The sequence below is a fragment of the Halichoerus grypus genome, chromosome 15 (genome assembly GCF_964656455.1).
Source record: "Halichoerus grypus chromosome 15, mHalGry1.hap1.1, whole genome shotgun sequence".
In the NCBI taxonomy this organism is placed as follows: Eukaryota; Metazoa; Chordata; class Mammalia; order Carnivora; family Phocidae; genus Halichoerus; species Halichoerus grypus.
The window spans coordinates 29,647,499-29,661,641 of record NC_135726.1 but is presented as its reverse complement, the minus strand read 5'-3'; the positions used below and the strand labels follow the sequence as shown (position 1 = coordinate 29,661,641).

The following is a 14,143-nucleotide window of genomic DNA, read 5'->3' as shown; positions in this document are numbered from 1 at the left end:
AAGAAAGGGAAAGGAAGGAGAAAGGAAAGCACAGGAAAAAGAGAAAAAAGAAAAAAGAGAAAGGAAAGCTGAAAACTAATCCAAGTTACAGTTCTGTATCCTGAAAAGGTTTAGGAATTAGCAATACCGAATTCATCTACAACTGAGGATAAAAGAGCGACTATTAATGGAAAAAGTGAGTCTTAGAACCCCTTCCACACTCATGACCACTGACTATCCCTCTCGTGTCTTTGCAGAGGTCTGGAGGTCTGTTACATGGAAAGCTGTTTCTGCACCGGGGTGCCCTTGGCACAGGCAAGGACGTGGCCTCCATGTGGAAACAAAAGGATAAAGTGACTGATACTAAAGCTTAATATCCTGAGTCATTTCCCCCTAGTTGGCTCCCTGAATTCTGGCATCCAGACTTATATTTTGCAGCAGGAGATTAAAAGACAATTCACTGGGGACTCCAATTTTTTCCTGAGAAAATACTTTAAAAGCTGTATTTCATGATGGTTGCCCAACAAATAGCACACTTTGATTACCCCATGCGGTGTTTCTCAGTGGGGGGCAATTTTTCCTCCCCAGGGGACATTTGGCAATGTCTGAAGACATTTTTGGTGTCACAATGTGATGGTGGGTGTGTGTCCCTCTGGCATCTGCTGGGTCGATATCTGTGATGCTGCTAAACATCTTACAATGCACAGGACAATCCCTACCTCCCACCCCACAACAAGGAATTATTTATTGGGTGCTAAATGTCAGTAGTCCCAAGGTTGAAAAAACTGTGTCCTACAGTCATCAAGCCTCATTTATGTACTGAGAGCTTCCTATTAGCTTTAAAAAAAAACAAAAAAACAAAAAAACTTGGGCACCTGGGTGGCTCAGTTGGTTGGGCGACTGCCTTCAGCTCAGGTCATGATCCCAGAGTCCTGGGATCGAGTCCCATATCGGGCTCCCAGCTCAGTGGGGAGCCTGCTTCTCCCTCTGACCCTCTCCCCTCTCATGCTGTTTCTCTCTCGCTCGCTCTCTAATAAATAAATAAATAAAATCTTTAAAAACTTTATTGCGATATAATTTATATACTACAAATCCACCCATAAAACATGTACAACAGACTCTAGTATATTTTCAGAGTTGTACAATCATCACCACAATCCAATTTTATTTTATTTTATATTTTATTATTATTACTGGGGGAGTTGGGGAGAGGCAGAGGGAGAGAGAGCATCTTAAGCAGGCTCCGTACCCAGCATGGAGCCCAACGTGGGGCTCGATCTCACAACCCTGAGATCATGACCTGAGCTGAAATCAAGAGTCAGATGCTTAACCAACTGAGCCACCCAGGCAGCCCAGCACCCCAATCCAATTTTAGAACATTTATATCACCCTAAAAAGAAACCTCATGTCCATTTTCACCCATCACCTTTTTATCCCCCAATTTTTAATTGTGATCGGATTGCCAGGATCTACCAGACATCAGAGGAAAACTTTTAACACAGAAGATAGAAATCTAAACAAACAACAAAGAGCAAGGAACAGAAACTGCAGAGAGGAAATCTTTCCAAAAGTTTTCAAAGAGATGAGAATTGTACCCATGAGAGAAAAAAGAAGAGGAAACAAATGTACATTAGCATATGTATAATATTATAGTAATAGATTATATTTATATAGAATTCAGAGAACAAAAAGTCAGTAAAAACATGATAGCAGAGATGAACATTCAACAGAAATGTTAAATAGGAATATTAAGTTGAGAAAATGTTTCAGGAAATAAGCAAAGAGATGGAAGGTTAAAAAAAAAAAAAAATTCTAAGACCAATTTAGAAGGTCCAATATTCCATAGGGACAATAGAGAGAACAAAAGAAAGAATATCTGTGAACCTAATAATTCAAGAAGATTTCCCAAGATTGGAGGGCATGAGTTACTTCTGAATGTCCAGCACGATGAATAAAAATAAACCCACACCAGAACAATCATCAAGCAATTTCAGAATACAAGCGTAATACTTCCAGATATGGGGATCGCATGTAGGTGGGACAGACTAGACTGGAGCAATGGGACTCAAGAAACTGCCACGTCATCAAAAAGATCCCTGCTCTTTGGGGGTACTCCCTTTTTAATTCTGGGACAGGATGCACCGGTAAGGTACCCAGATTCTTCTCTGCATTTGGCTCATCTTCACCACAGGCTGCTGAGTTCCTGCTCTCCCTATGGATGATGAGTCCCAGGCTAGGCCCTGCTGACCTAGTCAGCAGAGGACACCCATTTCACCCCGCAGAAGTGTTTGGCCTGGCCCTATTCCTGGGAGCTGGAAGAGCCTTGGACAAGCTTACAAGTGACCGTACAGAGTAGCCCACTTCCTCTGACTATTCCCAGACATCCGGCTCTGACTCATACCTGCCCTACCAGATCCTCCAGCTGTAGTGAATGCTCTGTTTCTCAGGACTCACTCAATGACCTTCCCCACTGACTTCCCAGCAGGAGCCCTTAGAAAGCCTCCAAATGGTAAAGCCAAGACCAAGTCCCTGAGGCCCTGTTCAGCTTCCATGCTCCTGGGAGCCTGCCTCCAAGAAGGAGAGGCAGGACTACCCTTTCCTGACACCACTATGCTTGTGCTTGCCTCCCAGTTTCTCAAAACACAGCACCATACTGTTTAGAGATACATATATAAGCCATGAAACTGTAAAGAAAAGCAAGGGGAGGGGCGCCTGGGTGGCTCAGTCGTTAAGCTTCTGCCTTCGGCTCAGGTCATGATCCCAGGGTCCTGGGATCGAGCCCCGCATCGGGCTCCCTGCTCAGTGGAAAGCCTGCTTCTCCCTCTCCCACTCCCCCTGCTTGTGTTCCCTCTCTCGCTGTGTCTCTCTGCCAAATAAAAAAATAAAATCTTAAAAAAAAAAAGAAAGAAAAGCAAGGGGATTATTAGCATAGCAACTAAGTTGTGGTTACGTCTTAAAGAATGGGGAATACTGTTGTAGCTGTCCTCTCGGGCCCTCGAAGGCATTTATAGTTCTCAACATGGGTGGTGGGCACATGAGTATGGGTTTTGTGACTTATTATTCTTTGAACTTCTTTGTGTGTATATACTTTGTTTTATACATGTCTATGTGTGTAAATTATTTCATAGTAAAGTGTGTGTGTGTGTGTGTGTGTGTGTGTGTATCTCCTGAATCTGGGCACCTCACTACCTCTACTATCTCCATTAATTCAGTCTATTTTGCAGACAGCAACTAATGTGAGCTTTTAAAATCATGGGGCACCTGGGTGGCTCAGTTGGTTAAGCGTCTGCCTTTGGCTCAGGTCATGATCCCGGGGTCCTGGGATCGAGCCCTGCATCGGGCTCCCTGCTCGTCGGGAAGCCTGCTTCTCCCTCTGCCTCTCCCCCTGCTTGTGCTCTCTCTCTCTCTCTCAAATGAATAAATAAAATCTTTAAGATAAAATAAAATCATAAGCCAGACCATGTCAGCTCTCTGTTCAAAACCCTCCTCTGGCATATTCCACTGTAATCAGAGTGACAGCCAGGGTCTTCACCTTGGCCTGTGAGCATGCACGAGACCAACCCCCACATCCCCCTCTGACATCGATTCCTACCACTCTTGCCCTTGTCATTCTGCTCCAGGCGCACTAACATCCTGGCCGTAGCCCCAACACACAAGGGACCCTTCCACCTCAAGCCCTTTGTATTCACTAGTTCTTGTCCTGCAAAACTCTCCCTCAGGATCTCTGCATCACTTGCTCACTAACCTCAGCCAGATCTCAGTGCCAACGTCACTGGCCTTCTTTGACCATCCTATCTAAAATAGCACGTCTCCTGTCATTGTTAAGAAAACAGAACCCAATATATAGATTTTGCTTATCTGGACAGTGAACTCAACAGGGCTTGGTGACAATGGATGAAGGACTCAAGGAGAGCAAGTGGATGAGCGGTGGAGTTTCCAGAAGGGAGATGTAATGAGGCTGGGGGCGAAGCAGGTTTGGGGAGGAAGATCCTGAGTGTACTCTGGACGTGTTTACTTTGTAGCGTCCGCCAGCCCTGCAGGTAGAGGTGCGGAGCCAGCACTCGGCACTCAGAAGACAGGTGCAGCCCGGAGATGCACTTGGCAGTGGCCGCCGGCTGGAGATCAAAGCCGAGGGAATGGGTGAGCTTGCCTGGGAAGAGAAGGCAGAGTACCAAGAGGAGAGGTCCGCAGACGGAGGCCTGAGAGGCACAAAGGGGACCGCAGAAGAGAAATCAGACAGGTAGGAGGGAAGCCGGGAGGGTGGGTTTCCCAGAGGCCATGGGAAAGCGCGGAAGAGCTTCTGTGGGAGATGGTGGTGACTGTAGGAGGCTGCTGAGGACAGACGCGAGGGACTTAGAAATGGAAGTCCCAGAGTGGGCGGTGAGAAAGTTGCAGGGGCAGGGAGAAGTCAGGGAAGGCAGGGATGGGAGACTGAAGTCTCTGGAGGCTGGCTAGGGTGGGTTCCTACGGAGAGTCTGGAACGCACTAGGGAGCGTGTTGAGTGAGGGGTCATCATCAACGGCAGGGGGTTCCTGATGAGTTTGGGGGGGGCGTCCAGGGCACAAGCAGTGGGTTCTTCCTGGAGAGAAGTCACTTCCTCCTCTCCCCCTCCCAGGACAGGAAGCAGGAAGGACCCAGGAGTCCTAGTTCAGGATCATTTCTACCAACACCAAACATGCTCTTGTTTCTTTCTCCTTTTTTTTAAGACTTAAGTTATTTACTTATTTATTTATTGGAGAGAGAGAGAGCGAGAGTGCATGCAAGTGGGCGAGGGGCAGAGAGAGAGAGAGTCTCAAGCAGACACCCCGCTGAGTGCAGAGCCCATTGCTTGGCTCGATCTCATGACCCTGAGACCATGACCTGAGTCGAAAACCAAGAGTCGGAAGCTTGACGGACCCAGCCACCCAGGCGCCCCTTGTTTCTTTTATCTTAATGCAACAGCAAATGAATGAACAAAACAAAACTCTTCGGACCTCACACCCCTCCCTGGCTCCTGTACTATTTTTCTTCTCCGTTTTGCAGCAAAACTCAAGAATTCTCTACATTCTGATTTCTCTCCTCCCAAACCCTCCTCAATCTGGTTATCGGTCACCATTCACCATAACTGCTCTTGGTGCACATGACCACATTGTTACCAATCCAGTGTCCATTTGTACATCTTCTTGTATCATCAATATTGCTACACATGGGTGCTCACTCCCTTTCCCTTGAGACTCTTTCTTCACTTAGCTTCAGGGACACCACACTGCCTTCCTTTTCCTCCTTCATTGCTCCCTTTCTGCCTCCTCTCTTCCTCCTCTTCTCTCAGACCTCTGAACACTGGAGGCTGTCCTTCATCCTCTTCTCTTCGCCACTCACACTCTCGGTGGTCACACCCCAATCTCATGGCTTTACAAACACCATCTCTGCCAGACACAACACAAATTTATGCATTTTGTATCTTTATTTATGTAGGCTACAGCGGCAGAAAGTAGAGAGGGAAGAGGAACAGGAGGTGTGCTTGAGGAGGTAGGTGGAGGAGGCAGATCCTGAAGGATCTTACAAGGCCTTTTCTCAACCTTGGCTTTTACTCTGAATCATTTGGGAAGCATTGAAGTATTTTGAGTGGAGGAGAGACAGGATATGACTCACTTTTTGAAAAAGTTATCTTAGCTGCTCTATTAGTCAGGGTTCTCCAGAGAAACAGAACCAATAAAAAAAAGAGAGAGACAGAGAGACGGGGGAGGGGGAGAGGAGAGAGAGAGACTGATCAATTTTAAGGAATTGGTTCACATGATCATGCAGACTGGAAAGTCCAAAATTTGCAGGTGCGCCAGCAGGCTGAGGACCTAGGGGAGAGCCAATGGGTTCTTCAATGGGTTAAAGTTCAAGGGCTGTCTCTAGTGGAATTCTCTTTTGCGTGGGGGAGGTCAGTCTTTTTGTTCTATTCAGGCCTTCAACTGATTGGATGAGGCCCACCCACATTATGAAGAGCAATTTGCTTTACTCAAAGTACACTGACTTAAATGTAAATCTCATCCATAAACACCCCCACAGCATCATTGAATAATGTTTGACCAAATATCTAGGCACTTTGGCCCAGCCAGGTTGACGCATAAAGTTACCACCACAGCTTCTACATTGAGAAGAAATTGCTGTAGGAGGAAGGACAGAGGCAGGGAGACCAGTTGGGAGGAAATTGCAATAATGCTGGTAAGACATGATGGAAGCTTGGGCAGGAGGATTGGCAATGGAAGAAATGAGGGTTGGTTAGGTTTTGAATAACCGAAGACTGAGTTGACAGAAATTGCGGGTGAATTGAATGTAGGAGGTGAGAGAAAGAGGAATCAAGGATGACTCCAAGGTTTTTTGGCCTGATCCACGGGAAGAATGCCAAAACGTGGAAAAATAGAAATGATGGGCTTAGGGCATGAGCTTCGATGACGTGAGGAGTGAGGGTCTGGTGGGCACAGTGGACAGCAGATAGGACACAGCCCCTCCTCCTGGCCTTGAAGCCTGTGGGATATAAGGAAAAGCTGAGGGTTCCAGAGGGGACAGTGAAAGGACAGGTGATCATAAAGGAGAGGGAGCTTTCTTCCTGGCTGAAGTCACTGAGAGAGTGAGATAACTGGAAGCATTTACATTCTTTTTTTTTTTTTTCTTTCTTTTTTTAAATTAATTTATTTTGGAGAGAGAGTGCATGAGTGGTGGGAGAAGCAGAGGGAGAGGGACAAGCAGACTCCATGCTGAGCGCAGAGCCTGATACATGACTTGGTCTCATGACCCTGAGATCATGACCTGAGCAAAAACCAAGAGTTGGCCATTCAACCAACCGAGCCACCCAGGTGCCCCAAGGACTTACATTCTTTTTTTTTTTTTAATATTTTATTTATTTGAGAGAAAGAGAGCACAAGCAGGGGGAAAGGCAGAGGGAGAAGCAGACTCCCCGCTGAACAGGAAGCCCGATGCGGGACTCGATCCCAGGACCCTGAGATCACGACCTGAGCTGAAGGCAGATGCTTAACGGACTGAATCACCCAGGTGCCCCATTCTTAATGATGACAGAGCGAATCAATCTAATCAGCACAATCAATTTTATCTTGGGAACACTGCACTGGAAATCAAGCTAGGTGTTTAGTTCATTAATATTTGCTGAACACCTATTAAGGGTTCAACACTGTTCTAGGTTTTAGGGATAGAGGTGTGTCACTGCTGCCCTCCTTACCCTAAAACCTTACGTGGCTTTACCTTTAGGAATCGAGTCCCAAATCTTTCCCAGGTCTTTGGCTTCATCTCTATCCACACCTCATGCCTCTTCTCGATTTTCACACTTAAACCACATTCACATTCCTGCAATTCCTTGAACCACCCATGCTTTTTCCTGATTCAAGGTCTTTGTATAAGCTTTTTTCTCCACCCGAAACCAACCCTCCCTTTAGCTATGATTTGATGTATGTATATATTATGAAATGATTAACACCGTAATCTTAGTTAACATCTATAACCATGCGTAGTTACACTTTTTCTTAGATTTCTCTTCAGGGAAATGAAAGGGAAGAAAGGAAAGCCTTTGTCCACCTCCAACCACTCAGTCACCCCCACTCCCACCCCTGCGAGTGCATGTGCACACAACACACACACACACACGGTTAAGGGCTTCTGTGATGCACGCCCACAGCTCCCTGAATTTCTTTTTTTTTTTTTTAAAGATTTTATTTATTTATTTGAGAGAGAGAGGGAGAGAGGGAGAGCACAAGCAGGGGGAGGGACAGAGGGAGAGGGAGAAGCAGACTCCCCGCTGAGCAGGGAGCCTGATGTGGGGCTTGATCCCAGGACCCCTGAGATCATGACCTGAGCCGAAGGCAGATGCTTAACTGACTGAGCCACCCAGGTGCCCCCCTGAACTTCTTTTTTTATAACATATTTATACTTGACAACTGTTCTGAGTCTATTTTCCTCATGAGATCACAAGCTCTGTGAGGACAGAGACCACACTTGTCTCATTCACTACTATATGCTCAGTTGTTGGCAAAGTACTTGACCTAGAGTAGGTAGTTGCTAAACATTTGTTGAGTGTTTGAAAGGATTGATGGTACGCTCTCTGGCTAAGTGAATGAATGAATAAATGAACGAATCAGTGAATGAATAATGAGACCCCAAGTAAACGTCTGAGCAATGAAGACTGATTGCCTTTTAATTATTATTATTATTTTTTTTTATTTAGGGGCGCCTGGGTGGCTCAGTCAGTGAAGCGTCTGAATCTTGATTGTAGCTCAGGTCCTGATCTCAGGGCTGTGGGTTCGAGCCCTGGGTTGGGCTCTGTGCTGGGCAGGGAGTCTGCTCAAGAGTCTCTCTCCCTCTCCTTTTGCCCACCCACCCCCTGTCATGCGTGCTCTCGCTCTCTCTCTCTCTGTAAGCTTTTTTTCCCACCTGAACCCAATCCTTTCCTTCTGCTAGCTATGATTTGATATATGTATATATTATGAAATGATTAACACCATAAGTTTAGTTAACATCTATAAGATTTATTTATTCATTTTAGAGGGGGTGAGGGAGGAGAGGGAGAGAGAGAATCCCAAGCAGACTCCCTGTTGAGCATGGAGCCCAATGTGGGGCTTGACCCCAGGACCCTGAGATCACGACCTGAGCCAAAATCAAGAGTTGGAGACTTAACCAACTGAGCCACCCAGGAGCCCCTAATTCTTTTTTTTAAATTGAGATATAATTGACATATAACACTGTATTATTTTAGGTGTATAGCATAATGATTTGTTATATGTGTATATTGTAAAATGATTACTACAATAAGTAGTTAACATCCATGACCACACATAGTTACACATTCTTTTCTTGTGATGTGAACTTTTAAGATTTTCTCTCTTAGCAACTTTCAAACATGCAATGCAGTATCATTAACTATAGTCACCATACTGTACATTATATCCCCAGGACTCATTTATTTGATAACTGGAAGTTTGTACCTTTTGACCACCTTCACCCATTTTGCCCACTCCCTACCCCCTGCTTCTGGCAACCACCAATTTTTCTTTGTATTTATGAGTTTGTTTGTTTTTAGATTTCACATATAAATGAGATCATACAGTATTTGTCTTTCCCTGACTTATTTTACTTAGCATAATGGCCTTAAGATCCACCCATGTTGTTGCAAATGGCAAGATTTCCTTCTTTTTATAGCTGAGTAATATTCCATTTTGTATGTACATATACATTATCTTTACCATTCATCCATCGATGAACACTTAGGTTGTTTCCATGTCTTGACTGTTGTGATAAATGCTGCAATGAACATGGGGGTGCAGCTATCTCTTCAAGATCCTGATTTCAATTCCTTTGGATAAATACCCAGAAGTGGGATTGTTGAATCATTTGGTAATTCTATTTTTTTTTTTTTTTTTAATGTAGACTCCACACCCAGCATGGAGCCCAATGCAGGGCTTGAACTCACGACCCCGAGATCAAGACCTGAGCTGAGATCAAGAGCCAGGTGCCTAACTGACTGAGCCACCCAGGAGCCCTTGGTAATTCTAGTTTCAATTTTTTTAAGGAACTTCCATACTGTTTACCAAAGCAGCTGTACAATTTTACATTCCCACCAAAGTGTGCAAGGATTTCCTTCTCTCCACATCCTCACACTTGTAATTTCTTATCTTTTTAAGAATAGCGATTCTAACAGGCATGAAGTGATGTCTTATGATTTTGATTTGCACTTCCCTGATAATTAATGATGTCAAGCACCTTTTAATATATCTGTTGGCCATTTATATGTCCTCTTTGGAAAAATTCTATTCAGATCCTCCATTTTTTACTGGAATTGTTTGTTTCTATTGAATTGTATGAGTTCTTTATATACTTTGGATATTAATCCCCTATCAGATATATGATTTGCAAATATTTTCTCCCATTCTGTAGTTTCGCTTTTATTTTGTTGATCATTTTTTTTTTTTTTTTTTTGCTATACAGAAGGCTTTTGGTTTGTCATAGTCCCACTTACTTATTTTTGCTTTTGTTATCTTTGCTTGTAGCATCAAATCCAGAAAGTCATGGCCAAGACCAATTTTGAGGTGTTTATTGCCTTTGTTTTCTTCTAGGAGTTTTACGTTTTCAAGTCCTACGTCCGAGTCTTTAATACACTTTGAGTTGATTTTTGTATATGTGTGGGTTTATTTCTGAGCTTTTTATTTTGTTCCGGTGATCCATGTGTCTGTTTTTAATGCCAATACCATACTGTTTTGATTACAATAGCTTTGTAGTATAGTTTGAAATTAGGAAATGTGATGCCTCCAACTTTGTTCTTCTTTCTCAAGGTTGCTTCGGCTTTTGGGGGTCTTCTGTGGTCAAGATTGATTTCTTAAACTCAGTCATTAATGTCCATGCCCTCCACTCAAAGCAAGGCCCTCACTCATGCCCTGTCGGTCATTAACTTGACACACACTCCCACGCACCTCTGTTACTTTGTTTGCAAGCACTCCTCCCCCCAATAAAAGAAAGGAGAAAACGTGTTATCGGCAGGTCGTATGGTGACCTCAGTAAAAGAAACATCTTATAGCCTGAATGAGAGAAAAAATGTTATTCACAAATTAGACAGAGTGTCTTAAAACTCAACAGTACAAAGCAGTTGAAGGTATGCTGCCCAATACCTACTCCAACAGACCTCATGGGCATTATCATAAGGCAATGATGGTTTATAATAGCAATTGTTTATAATTATTTTTTTAATATTTTATTCATTCATTTGAGAGAGAGACAGAGAGAGAACAAGCAAGGGGAGAGGCAGAGGGAGAGGGAGAAGCAGACTCCCCACTGAGCTGGGAGCCCGACATGGGGCTAGATCTCAGGACCTGGAGATCAGGACCCGAGCTGAAAGTAGATGCCCAACCATCTGAGCCACCCAGTGCCCCTATAATTGTTTAGAGAGGACTAAAAGGACATGTTGTATTCATTCCATATTGCGAACGCTTCCCTGTGTATTAAATCTAGCTAGTTTTTTTGTTTGTTTTTTTAAGATTTATTTCTTTATTTGAGAGAGAGTGAAGGAGAGAGAGCACGAGCTGGGGGAGAGGGAGAGAGAGAATCCTCAAGCAGGCTCCCCGCTGAGCACAGAGCCTGATATGGGGCTCAATCCCAGGACCCCGAGATCATGACGTGAGCTGAAATCGAGTTGGCTCCTTAATTGACTGAGCCACCCAGGTGCCCCTCAATCTAGCTAGTTTTTGTAGTTTATACTGTGGATTGAATTTTTAGCAGGCAGATTCTCATTCACAATAGGGAAAGCTGGTTTGAGGGGCTTATAGTATCAGTCCATAGGTACAGATGCCTGACTAGAATTAATCACAGATAAAATGCTAGTTAACTCAGGTCTCAAGAAGAGACTCCTCACATACCACATGAAATATACATTGGTCTCAGCTTTGCCTGGGTCGATAGCGCCCTCAACTGGTTTTTGCTGGTACCAACACCTCTTTCTTTGAATAATTGTGGGAGACGCATAAACAAATTGGAAATTTGTTTCAACAAAACAAGTTGAAGCCACAGTACCCATAAAAGCCATCTGATCACTCATCTGAAAGGAATACAACACTTATAGCTTCATGATCATAGGAAATAAATTTAAAATTGTTTTTTAAATTTAAGAATAATGACATTCTATCAGTTTCAGGTGTATATTGCCGTGATTCGATATTTTTATACATTATGAAATAATCCTCATGATAAGTCTAGTTACCATCTGCCACTGTACAAAGTTATTAGAATATTATTGACTCTATTCTCTATGTGGTACATTACATCCCTATGGCTTACTTATTTTATAACTGGAAGTTTGTACCACTTAGTCCTCAAATGTCAATTTCATTGTGGGTGGGAATGTGAAATGATAGAGCTACTTTAGAAAAAAAATTGACAGTTTCTTATAAAGTTTAACATTTACCATATAGCCCAGTAATACCGCTCTGTCTTCATCTGCTAGACTTCTTCTCCCTCTGTGCCCATGTGGCCTTTCCTCAGTCTGCACATGTGACTTTCTTATGAGGCCACACATTTATGACCTCATTTAACCTTAAGTACCTACTAAAAGCCCTATCTGCAGATACAATCACACTGGGGATTAGGACTTCAACATATGAATTTGGGGAGGACACAAACATTCAGTCCACAGCACACTCCTAGGTGTTGACCCAAGAGTAATGAAAAACTTATGTTATGCAAAAACATTTACATAAATGTGATGGTAGCTTTTCTCACAATTGCCCCAAATTGGAAACAACCAAGATGTCTTCAAATGTTGAATGGATAAATAAATGTTGGGACATTCGTACGATAGAATATTACTTATCAATAAAAAGGAACAAACTACGGGCACATGGATGAATCTGAAAGGCATTATGCTAAGTTGAAAGAAGCCAGAATCAAAGGCTACATATTGTATGATGACATTTATGTGACATTTTGGAAAAGAGGAAAAACTATGGGGACAGAAAATTGGTCCATGGTTGCCAGAGGGTATATAATGAGGGGCTTACTAACAAGGGGCACTAGGAAATTTTTCAGGTGATAGAAATGTTCTATAGTGTGATTGTGGTGAATATAACGGTATGTATTTGTCAAAATTCATAGAATTGTACACTTACAAGAGTAAATTTTACCACATGCAAATTATACCTCGACGAATCTGACATAAAAGAATAAACAGAAGGATACTTGAAAAAATTCACTTGTATATACGTTTTTGCTGGAAGAAAATAAGAAAGGAACCCATAAAGAACTTCTGAGCACAAAACTTATCAGGATAAAATTTTGTTGGAGTAGAACGGGAATATGAGGTAAAGGAGAGAAAGGTAGGATATAAAATTTCTAACTGTTAAAGCAAAGTTTTGTTCATGGATTTTTAAAATGGATGATAATGAGTATCAAATTGTTACGAGTCCATTGGCTATAGGTTGGTAACAGTTTTGTTTTAAAAGGTTTATAGTTGCATGTTGGATATTACACCTGATCAAACTTTTAATGAAAAGTTTTAGATGTCAACTTTAAAATATGCTAGAAGGTAGCTCTTTTAGGGGGACATGACCAAAAAGTTTCAAGACCACTGTGTTTTGTTGTTGTTGTTGTTGTTTTTTGTCTTATAAAAGTTTATGCGAAGATTCATAGTTAAGCCATGTATTTTAAGGTCATATATACAATGTAAAAATATAGTTTTTTTCTAGATGACTGCCATTTATGGGCTTTGACATTCTATTGGGCTAGCATATCACAACAGGGTAAGGATTTTACACATGCAAAATTGAGGCTCCTATAAAAACAGTTGATAGATAGCATGTCTTATCCATAGGTGTTTGATTATTTCTTTTCTTTTTTTTTCTTTTTTTATGTAGGCTCCATGCACAGTGTGGAGCCCAACTCAGGGCTCAAACTTATGACCCTGAGATCAAGACCTGAGCCGAAATCAAGAGTCAGATGCATAACGGACTAAGCCATCCAGGCACCCCAGTGTTTGATTATTTACTGCTGCATAACAAGTCATCCTAAAACTTTGTGACTTGAAAGAATAATAATCATTTCTTTTGCCCACAAATCTGCAGTTGGGCGGGGATCAGTGGCAAGGTTCATCTCTGCTCTGTACAGCATTAGCTGGAACAGCTTGATGGAAGGCTGGAGGATCTGCTTCCAGACTGGCTCATTCAGTATGGCTGGGGCTGAGGGTCAGGGGCCTCAGATCCTATGCAAATGGTCAGAACTGCAGAACTCTCCTCCAAACCTCTGTAGTAAGAGATGACCAAACCATAGCACAGCTTCTAGCAGCACAAGGCTGTGCCCTAGGATGACTGCAGCCCTGCATTAAAATGCCTGTCTGAGAAAAACTCAAGGCTGTCAGAATTTACCTTTTGTTCTAGCCAACACCTGATGATAGATCCCAGACCCCCCTTTCTTATAGCATTTACCCGAAACGGCTTCCAATGGTGACTCCCTCTGTCCCTTTGAGATGTGTATGTATCTTCTGCAATTTGAAGTGTCTTTCTCAATGATCTGAAAGCCATATAGGGCCCCTGTCTCCTAATCTCTGTGGGGAGATAGAATCCTAACTTCAATAAATTGCCTGCTAGTAGCTACAGGGGCTTGATCACATTGAGACTCGCCACCCCTTTGTAATTTTTTGGTTGAGCGCCAC

General features: G+C 43.0%; 1 long non-coding RNA gene across 1 annotated transcript; it reads left to right on the top strand.

Moving 5' to 3' along the window:
- The first annotated feature begins 3,730 nt into the window (after window positions 1-3,730).
- On the top strand, window positions 3,731-14,102 carry LOC144380314 (uncharacterized). The gene is made up of 3 exons (XR_013444400.1): window positions 3,731-4,219; window positions 9,382-9,497; window positions 13,350-14,102. It is a non-coding gene; the product is annotated as an uncharacterized LOC144380314 (long non-coding RNA).
- The last annotated feature ends 41 nt before the right edge of the window (window positions 14,103-14,143 follow it).